Raw genomic sequence first — 6,059 nt, forward strand, 5'->3', positions numbered from 1 at the left:
GAACTGTAGAGGAAATACAAACCAGCAAATAGGGATCCTGACCAAGAAAGTAAGTGTGAAGGCAGGCTTACACAGCCATCTCAGAGGTTTCAGCTTCACAGAGTAAGTGTTGGAGCAGTTGTATCACAGGAGCTAACACCGAAAGTAACAGAGCAAAGCTGCTTGTTCTTTCACCAAAGTGGAATATAATTCAATCTTTGCAAACTCAGTTTGTTGTAATGAGCCAGTGACTCACTGACTCCCATCAATTTGTCCGGCATCAGTGGAAACTGATTGCTCTGTTTTAGAGTCTTGAAACTTCCTGAAAACTACATAGCTGGAAGGATTCTGAAACACTCACCCGTGAAGACAGCAGACAGTCAATATACCTGTTTCATACCCTTCAATAAGACATGAAGCAAACAGGAACGTGTATTTAGATAACACATTTCCCATTCTCATCAATGTCATGGCATCTTATAATAAATGAAGGATATATTTGAAAGTGCAGTCACTGCTGTCTTGCAAGGAATGATGCAGATGTTATAAAAACTTTCATGATTAGAGTGGTGCTGGAAAAGCACAGCAGGTCAGGCAGCATCCAAGGAGCAGAAAAATTGATGTTTCGGGCAAAAGCCCTTCATCAGGAATACAGACAAACTGTCATGTCCCACCAACAAAAAAGACACAGTGTTGATTGAAAGCCAGTATTGGTCAAGATACTAGGGAGACCTCTCTTGCCTTTCTTCAACATAGTTCCAGCTGGAGATCTACTCTGTCCACCTGAAAGGACAGCCCTGGCCTGGGGAAATATTGCCTCAGAAAGGCTGTGCCTCTGACAGTGACACATATCCTCAGCACTGCCCTGAGTGCTGGTATTTTTGGATATACTGCCTGGGCAGTCCGATCAAATCTGAACCACAGTCAGAAAGGTGCATGAAAGGGAAATAACAGCATTTAATGTATCCAATCAATTTTCCTCAGAATGCAGGTGAATGTCTTTGTGAGTGGATGGACAGAATTCTCTCTCCCTCTGATGTACAGGAAGCCTGTTCTGTCAAAAAGCTGAAGTGTTGTTTCTCTCAATTTCTCTGTCTTGTTTCCTGTTTCCTCGCCTGACGCAAGGTGAACCTCAGGTTAAACCCCCACTAGTCTCTCTCTCTTTCTCTCTCTATACCTCCCTCTCTCTTTCCAATGAAGGAGCAGTCCTATGGTCTGGTCAGACTAAGACGACCATACCCTAGTGGCAGGACTGAGGGGGGGTCTTGAATGTGTTCTCTGGTGAGAGTCAGCCCATTTGTGGAATAGCATATTGAGAGGAAATGCTGTGAATAATTGGAAGCAAACTGACTTTGGGCAATACTTCTGACACGAAATAAGCCAACTGTCATCTGATAAGAGGAAGAGAGGTGAAAATCATCGGATTGTGGGCAGGTGGTTGCTGCTCTTTTTACATTCTTGCCTTATCACCGAATTCCCAGGAGGCCTGTTGGCTGAATAGTTCATTGTGTTGTGTTGGACCGATGTTATCTCACACAGTGACCCTGATATTGATGTGGGGCTGAGAGACCGGTGATAACTGACAGCATTGAGGGTCACATAGGAACAGACACAGCAGAAAGCTGACCCCATTGCAGGCAGCTGGAGAGTTGGAGAGGGAAGTCTGCTGGTGCTCAAAAGGAAATAATTACACATTTCGGGCAACAGCTTTACATTTTGACCTGATAGAATTTATTGAATTAAACATGGATAGGATTAAATACTCAGGATGTCAAACAGCCACAATGTGCAAAGGGGAATAAATATGTAAACATTGTGCTTTCTATATACAGATGAATATACTGACATGAAAACAGACAGACAAACAAGGAACAAGAGTAGACCACTCAGCCCATCAAGTCTGTAAATTACTGCCATGTCTATTTTCACCAATTTCTACATGATCTGCATTCCATTCCCATGTTTTAATCCTCTGCGGAGGGATTGGTCCTGCGTTCACCTGTTTATCCTTCAGTGCAGTTTGCACAGTTTACATTATGTTTGGTCTGGTCCCCACCCTCTTCTGATTACCAGTGTGATAGCTCCAAATGGTGGTGGTCCCAAGTGAGAAAGGATGAACTGACACCTCTTCCTAATTCATCTCCTCTCTTGGTTGGTCACAATAAGATTAACTTTAAAAGGTGGCCTTACTTCACGGATATCTTTCCTCAGCCCAAACGCATTTCTATTTGAAAGGAATCCAAATTAATCTGGGTTTCTTCATTCGCAAGTAACCAGGGGAAAAAGCTTGTGAAAGACAGACACAGGGATGGTAACAATTAAAAAGATATCTGGATCAGCCTCTGGGTTTGGTGCAAAGTAAGGTCAATGTAAAGTCGTCCTATTCCCAGAGGGCCATAGTTCCAGAGAGCTGCTCTCATTAGAGACAATGAGAGGGAGGGAGACTTCTGATGGGTGTTTAACTTGAGGGTCACTATATCTCATGTCAGGGGAGAGGTTGTAGAGATTGGAGCTGCCTGGTAACCCCGGATGTTGTGGGAATTGAAACTACACTGTTGGTAATACTGTAAATTGTAAACCAGTGCTCAGTCAACTGGGCTAACCAGCAACACCCTCCCCATCCCCTCAGCATCCCACCTTTGAAAAGTCAATGGTGAAACCTCATGGCAGTTTAAACAAAGAAACAAGAAACAGTACAGCACAGGAATGGAACCTTTGGCTCACCAAGATTGCATTATCAAATTATGCGTTTCTAAACTAAAAGCCTTTAGCCTCTGTGCGATCTCTATTCCCTGCCTCTTCAGGTAACAGATAAATGGTGGCCTCAATTGGTTGCTGGGCCGCCAGCACTCAGAGCGATGGAGTTGCTGTATTTTCTTTACCTGTTGTGTTGTGGTGTCTAATTACTGTTCCCAACCTGTGATCTTTGCAGGACTAGATTCCACATCAGTGCATCAACCTATGAACGTTCACAAACCAGGGATAGCAGTTGCCTGTTAATTTCTTTTGAGTATATTTCTGGAAGAGTAAATTCCAAAATGTCTGCAGTTCAGGACATAATCCACAGCAATGGAATTCTGCTGAGATGAGTAGTCACTCCCATTCTCTCTGTACCATGGGATCTTGCTGAGCTTTGAATTGTATTTCTCTCTTTGTTGTTGGTAGTTCCCTGGCACCTTTTCAGGTGTGACACCCCAATGTTCCCCTCAGAACTTTGCCAGACAGCCACTGGATTTACAGCCACCATTCACTTTGTGCTGTCAGTTGTAAATACCACAGCTTTTAATTTCCTTCCTTTTGGAACTGTAGGTTCAAACAGAAAAATTCTGTTCTGCTGGCATGGCTGCGGTTTTAAAAATCATGTCTCCTGTAGCACACTGTGAGTTGCATATAATGTTGAGTCTTCATTGAACAGGGAGAATACTGGCAGACATCACAGAGATGAACAGTTCTGAACTAAAGAACACTTGTCCATGGAGGAAGTGGATGTTTGTGATTGTAGTACCAATCAAATGGGCTGCTTTTTCCTGGATTGTGTGAACCTTCTTGACTGTTGTTGGTGCTGCAATCGTCGAGGCAAATGGGGAGCATTCCATCACACTTCTGACTTGTGTCTTGTTGATGATGGTCAGGCTCTGGGGAGTCAGGAGGAGTGTTGCTCCAAAACTGTGCACAATATTCCACTTATGGTCTTACAAAGGTCCGGTATAGCTGCAGCAAGACATTCCTGCTCCAATACTCACATCCTCTTGTTATAAAAGCCAACATACCATTTATTTTCTTTTCAGTAATTGGTTTTCAAGGAGACCTAGCTCTCGTTGCTCCTCTCCCTTTTCCCAATCTATAATCCTTCAGACAAATAATCTGCCTTCCTGGATAACCTCACATTTATCTACATTTTCCTGCATCTGCAATGCACTTGTCCACTCACTCAAATTGTCCAATTCACATTGAGGCTTCTTTGCATCCTCCTCACAGCTCATCCTGTGATTCAGCTTTTTGTCATCAATAAACTTGGAGATATTACATTTTGTTCCCTCATCTAAATCATTGAAACAATTTGTGAATACCTGGTGTCCGAGCACAGATCTCTATGAGTCTACAATTTGGAGAAAGATTTGTTCATTCCTACCTTTTCTTTCCTTTGCCAACCTATTCTCCATCCATGGATCCAAATCCATGTGTGTTCATTTTACTTGTTATTCTGTACAGTGGAACCATATTGAAAGCTTTCTGAAAGTAATTGTGGTGAGGTGCCGGAAGACTGGAGGTTGGCTAATTGGTGCCACTGTTTAAGAAGGGTGGTACGGACAAGCCAGGGAACTATAGACAAGTGAGCCTGCCGTTGGTGGTGTGCGAGTTGTTGGAGGGAATCCTGAGGGATAGGGTGTACATGTATTTGGAAAGGCAAGAACTGATTAGGGATAGTCAACATGGCTTTGTATGTGGGAAATCACGTCTCACAAACTTGATTGAGTTTTCAGCCTCTCCCTATAGCTCAAATGTTTTGCCTATCTTGTGTGACTGCCTTCTTTTGGGACAGGATAAATTCAAACAGAAATTGTGTTTCCATTCTGTCTTTGGTTAAAACAAACAGGTTGCAATATGTTTAAGTTTATCTTGATCAGTTCAGTAACCTGGTTTGTGTTTACAATTACCCTGATTTGATTGGTCAGGAGTTGATTGGAACGTTTAATGCAATCTTTCCCAATTTGGCCAATTCTGGGAATAGTGGGCTTGATTTCCATGGAGTCATGACAATGTTGAATTTTAAATAACCATGTTGCAATTATAACTGTAATGTATCTGTAAATAATCTGTGGATATGTTCCATTTTCATGACAATTACTGCAACGATTGTAACCACCTCTGTGCAATTCTCAGGGTAAATACACTGCGAACAAATCATAAACACAAATAATATCAGATTCACTTCATGGAAAGCCCACTCAGTAATGTCTGTTCACTAAAGGGTTAAAAAGAAGTTAAAGAGAAACTTTGAAAAACAAGAAATGTTTCAAGTTTCAGTCCCCATGGGAAATGAGAGAACTGGGCTGAACTTCCTCTTTACTGTCATTTTAACCCCTGAGAAACAAGAGATTAAAGAAGCTGCAGTTGGCCTGGACACTTTGTATTTCGATGTATTAACTGGATTACAATAAATTGCATGGACAAACAAGGCTGTCACGCTCTTGAGATGATCAGTGGAGCTCCCTTTGCTGTGACCCTATATCTCTGTGTTACTTTGGGTAAGTGTTTGCTTTGGAGAAATTTAACTTGTTATAAAAGACCTTTCCATGGTTTGTGCTGCTGTGGAATTTGTATGAATTCAATAAGTTAGAACGTTCAGAGCTAGAGGGGTGTATCAGAGGGAGAATTTATCACTGTTTGGGGATTGTTTGGTGCAGCTAACACAGAGCTCCACAGGGTGGGAACACAGAGCAGAAAACAGAGTGTTCCTCCCATCCTTTGCTGTCATTCATTTACTGGGAGAATGGGATTGAGGGACAGGCTGCACGTTAAGGTGTGTATTTCAGGTGAATTGGATCAGCCTGTGTGCTCACTTGGTCTCGTTGGTGTGGATTTGAAAGACAACCTCCCATTTTTACAAAGTTGGTGAATTTACAGCTTTGTGATTCAGAGTGAGTTTCACCAATCACTCGCATCAATTTTCTATAATCAATAATATTGAATTTGTTCCATTAAAACATCTTCAGGACATCACAAACTGTGAACCAGTTTGAAGTTCAGTATCTGTGATAGCACTGAATCCTGGGTCTGTTCCTCACTGAGAACATTTCCAAAGATGAGTGTGCTGAATGCAAGTTCATGTTTTGTGTGATGGTGTTAATTGAAGGAAGGATGTTGGTTATCAGGAGATGGAGAGTGTCTCCTGTTCTTTTTCACATTGTGATTTGTGATCTTTAAATCTTTGAATTGGATGCCCGAGCATTCCATCTGATGGAAACAAGGACAGAGTGCAATCTTCTCTCTGTTGCTGCTGTTTGTAGCCCCTCCTGCCTGATGATCTGCTGCCATGGCACCACACTCATCTGTTTTTTTTAACAGCCACACCCACC

The sequence above is a fragment of the Chiloscyllium punctatum genome, chromosome 11 (assembly GCF_047496795.1).
Source record: "Chiloscyllium punctatum isolate Juve2018m chromosome 11, sChiPun1.3, whole genome shotgun sequence".
Taxonomy (NCBI): Eukaryota; Metazoa; Chordata; class Chondrichthyes; order Orectolobiformes; family Hemiscylliidae; genus Chiloscyllium; species Chiloscyllium punctatum.